Below are 13,815 nucleotides of genomic sequence, written 5' to 3' on the forward strand. Positions count from 1 at the left end.
TATTAGTCATCTTAGAAACATCATCAAATTCTTGTCCCCAATAGAATACAAACTCCTTAAGGACTTCTCTACCTCAGTTTCTTTATTTGTAAAATGAAGTGTGATTCAGACAAGATGGTCTCTAAGGTCCCTCTCCATTCTAAATATATGATCTTATGAGAGGCAGTAGAATGTAAAGTTTTGCACAGCTTAAATAACACCAGCATTCGCTTTTTCCCACTTCACCACTTCATTATTTATCAAGAATTTGCTACTAATAGGAAAAGATCAAACTGCACTCAGTACTAAAATAAATTTGCTTCACTTATGAATGTCTAATGGAAAAATATAATCTCACTAAAACCCAGAAAATGACAAATTCCACACATCATATAGGAAGAAATTGGTTAATTTTGATCTTTCATTTAAAATAATACAATTTTGCATTCACCAATATTTTCATGAATTTAGAAACAGACTGGCTGACTTACAAAAATCATTAATAATTCCTTCCTGTTGGGGCAGCTAGGTGGTGCAGTGAGTACAGCACTGGCCCTGGAGTCAGGAGGATGTGAGTTGAAGTCCAGCCTTAACACTTAACACTTAACACTTAACACACTTACTAGCTGTGTGGCCTTGAGCAAGTCACTTAACTCCAATTGTCCTGCCTTCCCCTCTCCAAATAAAAAAGAATTTAAAAATAAATACAATTTATTAGGGCAGCTTGGTGGCTCAGTGAGTAGAGCACTGGCCCTGGAGTCAAGAGGACCTGAGTTCAAGTTCAACCTCAGACACTTACTAGCTGTGTGACCTTGGGCAAGTCGCTTAACCCCAATTGCCCTGCCTTCCTCTGAAAAACAAAGAAACAAACAAAAAATAATTCCTTCCTGTCAATAGAAATCATACATGTAGGTTAGGATAAATGTAGATTTGGGTGAAGTAGAATCCTTCATTTCCTGTATTATATTAATAGTTTCTGTGCTAAAATTATGGATTATGCATGGAATCTTTATATTGCATAATATATTTTATCTGAGGAATTTAATGTTTACAGAATTCAAATTGGTATATTTTTTACCTTCTTCTTTGAAGTAAAGTGAAGACCAGATTTTAACAAATTCAAGGCATCAGGTTTTAGGAAGCATGATGAAAAACTAAAGTGTGATCAAAATTGGCCAAGTAGTATAACAAGATTGGAGAAAATTCCGTATAAGGGTCAGTTGAAGAAACTTGCAAAATCTAGTCTGAGAAGGTAGTACTTAGGGAGTGACAGGGTAAGAGTCTTCAAGTATTTGAAATCTAGTTATACAGAAGACCAATTACCCTTGTATTGCTTAAAGGCACTACTAGAAGTAATGGATTGAGGTTATAGAGGCAGATTTAAGAATGATGGACATCTCCTAGTAATTGGATATGTACAAAACTGGATGGGCTCCTTCCAGAGATGGTGGGTTCCTCCTCACTTAGAGGCCTTCAAGCAAAAGGGAAAAAGAATGCTTTGGGGACATGTTATAGAGAGAATTACTATCTAGATACAGGTTAAATTATAAGGTGTCTGAAGATGGTTTTTTTTTTTAACCATGAGTTTCAGTGATTCTTTGAAGTCATATGACCATGGGAGGTGGGGATGGGAAGACAAAAATAATGAAACAAGAAAATTGTTTTCCTCAACCTTTGCGATTCCTTCTTACATTCTAAAATAAAATGAAAGTTTAGGCAAAACATCTGCCACTCTAATGAGAACATAAAAGAGTTTCTCTACATAATAAGGAAATTTCTTTTTAACTTTCCATGCCCATGTGCATGCACGAGCACACACACACACACACACACACACACACACACACACACACACACACACACACAAAACAGTGCCACTGCAGGGGGGCATAGTGGATAGAAAGAGAAACAGATGGTGGTGGCCAAAGAGCAGCAGCCAAGAAGTTGGGAACTTACCAGGGGACATCCTGAACACATCTTGACAGTTTTAGTTTTGCATCCCTTTTGGGGAAAATATTTTTTTTACTGATAATATATCACCATATATTTTAAAAACTATTGTAAAACATATCCTGATTTCAGAAGCTACAGGCTGTTTATTAGTTAGTAAAACACCCTGATGCCATTTTGCAGGTGATGGAAAATATTCCTTACTCTACAAGGAGATTTCTTACGTTTTAAATTAACGTAAGTCTGTTCTCTTATTTTAAGGAATGATCTTTATATAAGGAACATGAGTGGAAAGAGTGATAATATGACATCATTGTGACATCTACCTTTTTTGGCTTTTGACATAAGAACCTACAATGAGAATATCTGGAACTCAAAGGATTAATTTCAAAATGAGGTCAGAAACCTAAGAGCAAATTACGGCTTTTTTGCCCGTTTTTTAGAGTGAGAGTTTTGGGGGGGGAAGGAGTATTTTTTATTTGGAAATCAGTGTCCATCAGTAAACACTATTAAGCAAACAAGAGATTCAGTTGAGTTCATGTGAAAAAATTGGTCATTTTATTACATAATATTTTTTAAAAATTGCTTTTGCTCTTATGAAATTAAGTATAGAATAAGAAAAAAACTATCAAGTGAGAAAAATATTTATATTAATTATCACATAAAAGGTTGGTGTGAAAGATATATAGGGAATTGATGCAAATATATAAGATGACCAGCTGTTCCCCAATAGATAAGTGGTCAAGGATGTGAAGAATATTTAAAAGAATTGCAAAGCCCAAATGAATAACTGGAAATTTCCCAAATCACCAATAGTAAGAGAAACGAATTTTAAAGTAACTAGGTTTTTTTGTGACATTATGGTCTTTGGCAAAAATGACACAGAAACTAGAAGAGTCAATGTTGGAAGGGTTGGGGGAAGTCAGGCACACTAATGCTCTGTTGGAGGAGCTGTGAATTAGTTCCAATTTACCAAAGCTTAACTTGGAATTATTCAAGAAAACTTACAAATCTACCCCAGCAAGTCTGCCAGTGGGCATATAATGTAAAGAGATGAGAAACAGAAAGCATGATATTCATAGAAATATATACAACAGCACTTTTTTATATTATAAAAAATTGAAATAAAGTAGTTTTCATGAGTTGAGTAATAGATAAACTGTGACATTGGACTGAAAAAAGTATTACTGTAAGATAAGAAATTACTAATATGAGTTATTCAGAGGAACAGAAGAGCATATGTCCTATTTCATACGGAGTGAAATAAATAGAACTAAGCAAACAATATGCAAAAGGATTAGAATAATATTAATGAAAAGATAACCCCCAAAAAGGGTTGAACTCAGAGTTAATGAAAAAGAACAACAATAATTGCCCTGGAGAACAAATAATAAAATAAAACTCCTTTCTCCCAAGAGAGAAATGAAAGGAATAGGGCAAGAATATTGTATGCGACAGTCAATTGGGTAACTTACCCTAGAGGAAAGTAGGAGAGAAGTGGATAAGAGGGGAGGAATATTAGAAGGGAGGGCAGACTGGGGGAGTGGTAGTCAAAAGCAAACCCTTTTGAAAAGGGATAGGGTCAAAGGAGAAAAACTGAATAAAGGGGGATGTGGTTGGATGGAGGGAAATATAGTTAGTCTTTCACACCATGACTATTGTGGAAATGTTTTGCATAATGATATATGTAAAACCTATATTGAATTGCTTGCTTTCTCAAGGATGGTGGGTGGGGAGGGAAGAAGGGAGAGAATTTGGAACTCTAAGTTCTAAAAACAAATGTTTAAAAACTGTTTTTACATGCAACTGGGAAATAAGATGTACGGGCAATGGGGTGCAGAAATCTATCTGGCCCTACAAGAAAGTAAGGGGGAAGGGAATAAGGGGGTGGGGGAGTGGGGTGATAGAAGGGAGGGCAGACTGGGGAAAGGGGCAATCAGAATACATGCCATCTTGGGGTGGGCAGGAGGATAGAGACAGGGAGAAAATCTGTAACTCAAATCTTGTGGAAAGATTGTTGAAAACTAAAACAAATTTTGAAAAAAAAGAATATTGTATGCAGTGTCATATGCACTCTTTGTATTAGTTTGGACTGTTTTTCTTGTCTTTTTTAGAAACAAATCTTATTTTACGATTAATAAACATTTATTATCTTTCTCTCCCACCTCATCTGCCCTGAAAAAGGGGGAAAATAACCTTATTATAAATATATGAATTCAAGCAAAACTAATTTCCCTATTGACCATGTTAAAAAAATGTATCTCATTCTGCAATTTTAGACAATCCATGAGGAAATGGATAACTATTTTTGTTACAATGTGTAGTTAGTTTAATTTTAAGGGTGAAGGGATTAGGTTTTGTTTCCAGAGATGATTGTGATATAAAGACAAAAGGCATCAATAAACATATTTTTAAAAAATCAACATCCAAGCTTGCTGTTACATATATTATTCTAAACACACTATAAGAAAAGCCAAACAAAATACATTTGGAAGCTGCTGATACCAATAAGTACTCTTGCTGGAATTTAATAAATCCAAGAACTTGTCAGACATGCAAGAGAACAAGTGTGTGTGTGTGTGTGTGTGTGTGTGTGTGTGTGTGTGTAGACAAGTCAGCCCTGTCACGTATAGGAAATACTGACTTCTGTTATTATCAAGTAACTGCTAAAATAGTTATGAAAAGAGAATTTGGCTCCCTATGGCACAACTAATGTACCTGAAACATTTAAAGTGCACTTTAGTAGTTAGGAGGGTAACCTCACATTCACCACCTCACTTATATACCTTTAATTGTGAACATTAGTGTGTAGTAAAAGAGACTTGAGGGAAACAGACAAAACATGCAATTTCAGCTTGAGCTTTGCCTTTCTCAAATTGACTCCAACTTTCTGCTGAAAGCAAATTTAATTTCGGTTGAGATAGAACTTTGCCTTGTGGTGTACAGATCTATAGACATTGAATTCCATAGAGCCTGACTCATTTGATATAAGACGCTAATAGACCTTTGATCTGAATTCTCTGAAAGCATAGTTCACAGGTGACCTAGAACTCTTGAAGGGTAAGCTTCATAGCTACCTCTCAATATCCAATTATATAATGTTACAGCTTGCCTAAGCTAAAATAATGAGAGGTAAATATGACATTTAAAATTGTTGATTCTTTTAATACAGCAGATAAACAATGCAAACAGATTTTTTAAAAGGATAGAAATGAATTTTTACAGTAGATATCATAACTAGAAATTCTTTCACCTGTGGATAAAATATAATGTGGAGTAGGGGAAGAGGGGGAGGAAGAACTGAGTACAGTCTGTTGACAGTCTAAGGTAGGGGGATAATTGTGGTATCATAGAAGTTGCTATGACCATGAATATAGTCCAGAAGTTTGGAAGTTAAGGGAAAAAGTGTGTGAGACAGAGGGTAAGTGAACCCTGACTATGTTAAAAGTACAATCTTGATGCTTGCTGTTTGAAAACCTTGAAATATCAGCATTTCAACCTTTGATTTGTAAATCTCAAATCTAAAGGAGGAAGCACATTCCTTCCCCTAAAAAAATATTCTAGTCATCCTTCTCTAGTAAGGGAGCTGGATAATATATGCAGACATACACGTTTCTAATTAGTTATTTTTTAAAAGTATGGAAGATTGTGTGCTTTCACACTAAGAAGGCAACATACCACTGTTAGCTCTTGCATATCTGAGTTTGTTACTCATTGTGTTCATTTACATAATTGCAGCTAGTGTGCATATTGTTTTTATGATTTGCTTTCACATATCTGATTTTTCCATTAAACAATGGTATAAACAGGGGGTTATATTATGATTCCCAACATTATGTAGAAATGATCACAGATGGCATACTTGATGAAGTGTCAATAAAGTCTGTATTGTTTAAAGTGGGCAACATGTAGAACTGTCATAAATATAATGAACTATACTAATGTATATCTTAACATGTTGTACAAAGTTCTTATCATATTTTAATGCCCAATTTTTATAGCAGCAAAGAAAAAGATGAAGGAAGACCTTTCATTTTATTAGAAGAATTCTTAAAAATTTCAGTGAGGAGATATTTGGGGAAACTTAGTGCCACTTGTTTGCTTTTTGAGAAAGTAATCAAGGGACATGTGTTTTGTTGCTGCCTTTTTTTCTCCTTAAAAAAAGGAGAATACAAGTTGAGTTGATGTTCATTCTGTCATCTTTCAAAACAGTCTTTCTGTTTTCTTGTGTAGCCACTCCATCCACAGCAATTGCTTCTCATTAGATGTTATTAAACTAGGAAAAATCTACCCATAAATGAATGAACCAGATAGTATTGGTGCTGAATTTTTAATCTGATAATCTCATACCATATTTTTACTTCATCCTGTTCAAAAAGTTTTGACTTACATGGTGACCAGGCACCAATTGGCTAATTTAATCCAACACTGCTGAATCAGTCACCAGGTTTTTAAGGATGGCATAGGTTCAATGAATGTGCTAACATCTACTCAGGCCTTTTTATTTGGTACTTTTTTTTCATATTGAGGTATTTTGCATCAATGAGATAAGCTAGCTGGCAATTGCCAGTGGCCTAAGTAGCCCTTAACATACTATCTCTTCAAGCTATGATATTATAACTCTTGTCTCTTTCATAATCAAACTCCTCGAAAGCATTGTACACCTTCCTTGCCACCATTTCATCACCCTTAACTCTCTTATTAAACCCATAAACCTGATTTCTGGGAAAGATGTTGTAGAAGTCCAGCTCCCAATAGAACGATCTCAAGAATAAGGGGGAAAAAAACCCATCATCATCGTTAAGAACAATGACAACAACAGTATACCATATAGCAGGTTCCATTACTGAAGTCCATACGATACTATCTAAAAACCATAAGAAACTGTATTGGATAAAAAACAGAAGGGGTATAAACAAAAGAAATAAAGGGAAATTATTTGTTGAGGTACTCCTCCAAATTTTTGTTCTTGTTTAGTCATTTTTCAGGCATTTCCAACTCTTCACGACCCCATTTGGGGTTTTCTTGGCAAAAGCCACTGGAGTGGTTTGCCATTTCCTTCTCCAGCTCACTTTACAGGTGAAGAAATTGAGGCAAACAGGGTTAAATGATTTGCCCAGGGTCACACAATTTGTAATTATCTGAGGCCAGATTTGAATTTGAGGGAAAAATAGTCTTTTTGACTCTAGGCCTGGCACTCTATTCATTATGCCACCTAGTTGCCCCACTCCTCAAAATAAATGAACAGCAAAGGACCACAATATCAACTTTGTTCGGTTCTGATTAATCTTTGATCCAGTGCTGATGGGGAAAATACTCTTTATCTCTTGGCTTACCCTGGTCTGGACTTAATCCATAGCTGAGCAGGAAGTATGAGTTCTTTTTTTTTTTTCTAAAATGAGGATTTAGTGACTGAAATTTCTTTTCCTTCATTCCTTTTGTTTGTTGATCTTTGCTTTCTTGAAGTAAAGCTCTTTGTGACTGCTATCAGGAAGAAATGGAAAAAGGAGATAAGAAGCCGAATTAGAGCTCTTAATGAAATAATGTTATAGGACTAAATGTTTATTAAATGCTTATATCCTTTAAAGGGGCTGAGGGGATGGGGAGGCAGATACTATTGTCCCTTCAAAAGTCCATGGTCTCTAAGAGACAAGAGAAGATAAAGGTAGACATACCCAGGGTGTAGATATTTCTTTTTTTTAATTCAATTTTATTTTCAGTTCCATCTTCTTTCCCTCCCTCACTCCGTCACTCACACATTGAGAAAGCAAGGAATACAAAGCAGATTGTGAAAAAAATTATAAAAATACAAATTATGTCATGCAAGTCATTAAGGCATTAAGCTAGCTCTACCTGCAATGCATTACTGTACCTATTTTCCCACATACCTTCCAGCTTTTTTCATTGTTTTTAAAAAATGCATTAACCGTGTTATGGAATAAGAAAAAGAAAGAAAATGCTTCGATTTATACGTTGAGTCCATCAATTATCTATCTGTAGGTGAATAGCATTTTAAAATTGTAGTGAGTCATTGCGTTGATAAGTTACTAAGTCTTTCACAGTTCATTATCTTTAAAACATCACTATTGCTATATTAAATATTCTCCTGGTTTTGCTTACTTCAGTTTTAGTTCATACATACCTTTTTAGGTTTTTCTAAAACAATCTCTGTCATCATTTCTTATAGGACCATAGCATTCCATTATATTAATAGATAATAATTTGTCTAGCCATTCCCTAGTTGATGGATATCCCCTCAGTTTCCATTATTTTGCCAATATAAAAAGAACTATTGGGAATATTTTTGTACATGTTTGTCCTTTTCCTCTTTTTCATCTCTTTGGAGTATAGACCTAATAGCAGTATTGCTGAATAAAAGATTATGCACAGTTTAATAGAGATTTTGTTTGTTTGTTTGATTTAGGCAGAGTTTTAAATTGTTTTCCAAAATTAGTCCATAGTTCTACAGATCATATATTAGCATAACTGTTTCCCCACATTCCTTCTAGCATTTCTGATTTTACTTTTCTGTCATCATAGCCAACTTGATAAGTGTGAGGTGAACCTCAAATTTGTTTTAATTTGTATTTCTCCAATTATTAGAAATTTAGATAATTTTATATGACTATCCATAGCTTTAAAGTCTTTTTCTGAAAAGTGCCTGTTCATTTCCTCTGGCCCTTTATGCACTGGGGAATGGATCCTATTCTTGTGAATTTGACTCTGTCCTCTATGTATTTGAGAAATGAAACTTATCTGAAAAATTTGCTACTAAAATTTCTCTCCCAGGTTTCCTATTTTCTTCTAATTTTAGCTGCATTGATATGCATTTAGTGCATTTAAAAATAGTGTAATTAAAATTATACATTTTGCATTCTGTGAACTCTTCTAATTTTTTTTTTTGGGGGGTGATACATTCTTCCTTTTCCATAGATCTGAAAGGTAATTTCTTCCATTCTCCTCTAATTTTCTTATACCACCATGAAGCCATTTTGAGTTTTTCTTGGTGTATACAGGGATATACCTGCTCGATTTCTGCAATAATAACTTCCTTTTTTCTAGCAGTTTTTGTTGAATAGAATTCCTGTCCTAATATCTCATTTCTTTGGGTGCCTCTCTCATTTAACCTCTCTCATTCTCAGTTTCCTTATCTTAAAAATGGAGGTAATAAATGAGACAATATATATAAAATACTTTGCAAAACTTAAAGCATTATTTGATCTAGCTAGTATTGTTGACTAGTTGGCTTTTATCACACCATTCTCTCTTAGTTTTTCTCCTAGTTGTCTAATTGTTCCATCTCAGTCTTTCTTGATGAATCACTATCCACATGTCATGCTCAAGCTGTGAACATATCTGAAGCCTTTGTCTTGGATCATTTGCTCTTCTCCCTTCAGATTCTCTACTTTGCTCATTTAATGCATCTATGAATTCAGTTATCTCTGCAGAGATGTTTTTCAAGGCTATATATAATCTCTATTTTGAATTTCATTTGTGCCCTACCAACTAACTACCTACAGACATTTCTCTATACTAATGTTCTGTGGTTATCTTAAATTTGATATTTCTATGGTTAAACTCATCTCCAAAACCCATTTCTCCTAAAAAATTCCATTATTTCTTTTAAGGGAAATAACAAGTTCCTCACTCAAATTTGTAACCCTAGAGTTCTCTTTTTTTTCTTCCCTCTCCCTTAATTCTCATGTCCAATGAACTGCTAAATTATTATGACTCTACTTCCACATGATCTCTAACATTTGTCTACCTCTCTCCACATAAACAGCTTCTAACCCAGTTCAGACCCTCATCATTTCTCTTCAAACTATTGTAATGACCTCCTCATGGGTCTTCCTTTCCCACCCCTTCTCCTCACTAATCCACCACAACTCCCAAATACCTATTTCAAAAAACATATTACTTCCCTACTCAAAAATATTTCATAGCTTCTTATTATCTCTGTGATAAAATATAAAGTGTTTAGCCTGACATTTAAAGCCCTCTCTGGTATTACTCAGTCTCCTTTTCCTACTAATGCTATCTTACTCTGGGTGTACTGGCTTTAAACTGTCATTACCCTGCTAATAAAATAAGTTATAAGGAGCAAGAGACAGTTTCCTTTCCTACAGAGATTGCTTTTGTACATATGCTTAATTATATCTTTTTACCTTGTCCAGCATCATTATTGATTCTCTATTTGTTCTCCCTATTCATTATGTACATGCCAAATATTTTATAGTTTTCAATGTATTCTAAATTGATGTTTTGTCCATGGTCAGGAATCCTATAGTAAACTTATGCCTTATTTAGAATTCCTAATAAGAGTCATTATTTTCTTGGGTTATTCGTTACTTTCAATGCTGCTTAACTTCTCTCTTTGCACACAAACCTACACACTGAAGTTGTGGCCAACCCAGCACAAGCATATTGTCTGTCTAAGTAATATAAGCCTTTTTGCTGAACACCATTCCATTCTGCTAGCCTTTTCCTATTGAGGCAAACTATTAGCTCTCTCTTATTTTTGGTTTTGTTTCTTCTTTCTCGTGATTCATTCCATTGGTCATAATTCTTCTTTACAACTTGACTATTGTGTAAATAAGTTTAATGAGAAGGTATATGTAGAACATATATTAGATTCCATGCCATCTTGGGTGGGGAGGGGGAAGTGGAGGGAGGGAGTGGAAGATAATTTGGAAATCAGAAAACTTGTGGAACTGAGTGTTTTAAACCAAAAATAAAAAAAAATCTAAAAAAAATTTTAAAATAAAACCAATCCCTCCCCCAAAAAGACTATACCTCAGAAGTGTGTGTGTGTGTGTGTGTGTGTGTGTGTGTGTGTGTGTGTGTGTGTTTAATTCAGCTATTATCATAGCCAAGAAAATTAGAAGGAAATTAGTCCCAAGATCACTTGGAAGAATCTAGGAATATTGATCACAGTTTTTCTAAAAGTATTAAATCATGATATTCTGTGTGATGATTTCCCTTTAATCATTTAATTTGATTAACCTTTAATCATTTTCATCTTGTTTGAGACTACTCAGATTGTGTTAATCACTTTTACCAATTCCTTTCACTGTGCGCTTGTGAAATGCAACAGTTTGTAGGAGTCTCTTTATTAATGCTTCATATTGCTGTTAGTTATAGCACACAAAAATCTCATTATATTCATATGCTCAACTTATTGGCTCAATGGACACTTACTCTCACTCATATACTATGTTATAGTCAAATTGACCTCAACTCCTTTCTTCCTGCCTTTGCACTGGAAGTCTCCTATGCCCAGAACAGGCACCTACCTCGCTTCTACCTCTCAGAATCTCTATCATCTTCCAAAATACAACTCAGTACTACCTCTAATATCAGGCCTTTCTTGATCATCAACTGCTAATACCTTCTCTACATCCCGATCAACCTAGCATTTACTTAATATATAGTTTGCATATACTTCTTTATTTATATATGGTTTCCCTTGATAGAATGTAAACTACTCGAGGGCAAGAAACTATTCTTTTTCTTTTCTTTATATTACACAGAACCTACTGCAATGTCTAGTGCATAGTGTATAATAAAATCTTACCAATTGATTAAATTAGTTTGTTTAAGTTTGTAACAAGAGATGTACATTTATACTTGCTTACAGATGTATATAGTATATACCTTCCCTTCACTCTCAACTGAATAATGTAAATTCCTTTAAGACAGGCACTATTTGATTTCTCACTTTGCATCCCCAATGCCTAGAAAATGCCTTGGACATAGTAGACACTTAATCAATGCTTGTTTGATTGGATTTCATTTGTCCCTCAGAGAAACCCTACCAGGTCAGTGGTACAGGCATAACTGATTATCTGTACCTTATAGACAATAGGACCATTCCATCTGAATTGCTGAGTTGCAACTAAAACCTTCTACATGTGTTGTCATGAGAGTTTTTTGAGATTAGGTGCTGTCATACTTTTATATTTACATCTCTAGCATTTAGTACAGTGCTGTGTACAAAATATGCTTTTAATAAATATTTTGTTCTTTCATTCATTTCCTATATGAAGAAATGGAGACTAAAGATTAGTCCAAAGTCACAAATCCTATAAGTATCAGAGGTGAGATTAAAATCCAGATTTTGTCAAATTCCAATTCCAGAATCCTTTCCACTATTCCATGATAGTACTTTTATAGCAAACCTTCAAGGTGTGATCCTAAGCACAATTTAAAACTGCCCATTATTTCACTTAACTACTGGAACTCCTACTATGGTCAGAATCCTACCGTATGTTGTTCCTTTTTTAAAAAAAAATGTATATTTCACTTTTATTTCTGAGGAAAAGTTTTACTTGTTTTGATTTTTATATGATAGTAATTTCTTGATATTTCACATATCCATATATTGAGCCTTCCTTTGTAACAAAGAAATAGAATCATTAAAAATCAATAAACATATCAACCATGTCTGATAAAATATATAGCATTCTATAGCTGAAGTTCCCCTACCTCTCCAATGAAGGGAGAGAAACATATTTCCTCATTTCTTCTCAGTGATCAAGTTTGGTTATTAGTATTAATTTTAATGTTCTTTTTGTTTAGATTATTATAATTATTCTATATATTCTCTTATTTCTATCTGCTTTACATATCAGTTCATTCAAATCTTCCCATTTTTCTCTGAATTCTTTGTATTTGCTTTTCTTAAAGCACAATATTCCATTTGTTTGTATATTATTAAAATTATTCTGAGCTTAACAGATACCACATAAAATGAGCAAAATGAGTACAATCCCACATGAAACTGTAATTTCACCTATATATGAGTTGCTTTTTATTTTAAGCATGATACATTTAATATGTAACTTTCAAAGCTGTCTAGCTTATCTGTATTTCCTTTTGGTCTTCTGTTCTCTTCCGTGAATTTAAAAATGCTTCATTGACATTCTTTTCTTTCTTTTTCTCTGGCTAACCCATCACTTAATAGAAAAAAAAAAAAAAGAAAAAACAAAACTAAATCTTGTAACAAATATGTATGGTCAAGCAAAATAAAGTCCCACGTTGGTTGTGCCAAAAAAAGATATGTCTCATTCATTCTGCACATCTAGTCCATCACCCCTCTCTTAGGAGGTCAGTTGGCATGCTTTATTGTCTCTCCTATGAAATTATGATTGATCATTGCCTTGGTGAGAGTTCTTAAATCTTTCTTTTTCCTCCTTTTAAAATTTTGTTTTTAATTTATGGAATAAAACAAGCATTTCCATAACAGTACAATAAAAAGATATGCATATGCATGTGAAACCATAAATGTACAAGTTGCTCTTCCTTTCAAATATACAACAAAATTATCATGTAAACTTTTTTTTTCTTCCCTCCTCCTTCCCTAGAGATAGCTTCCACTAAATCTTAAATTACTACCATTGATACTCTGGTTTTCTAACCTCACTCTGCATTTGTTCATAGAAGTATCTCCATGTCTTTCTGAATTTTTCATTTCTGTTATTTCTTATAGCTCAATGATGTTTCATTGTATTAATACTCTACAATTGTTTACCCCAGTGGATGCACACTTTGCTTCTGGTAATTTTTTGTCCTACCATAAATGAGTTGCTTTGGATATTTCGGTGTGTATGAACATGAGCATTGCCTTTCTTTCTATCTACATGTCTAGCAATGGGAACCTCTAGAAAAAAAGGCTAAGTAGAGTTTATTGATTTTTTTTTACATATTTCCTAATTATTCTTCAGAATGTCTAGAACAATGCCTAATTCCACCAACATTGTATCAATGTGCCATCTTCCCAAATCCCCTTCAACGCTGACTGTTTTTTTTCCTTTTGTCATCTTTACCAGTCTACTGGGAATTAAGTAAAACCTCAGTGTCAATTTAATTGATATTTCTTTTATTGCT

This window comes from Trichosurus vulpecula, chromosome 6 (assembly GCF_011100635.1).
Source record: "Trichosurus vulpecula isolate mTriVul1 chromosome 6, mTriVul1.pri, whole genome shotgun sequence".
NCBI classification, from domain to species: domain Eukaryota; kingdom Metazoa; phylum Chordata; class Mammalia; order Diprotodontia; family Phalangeridae; genus Trichosurus; species Trichosurus vulpecula.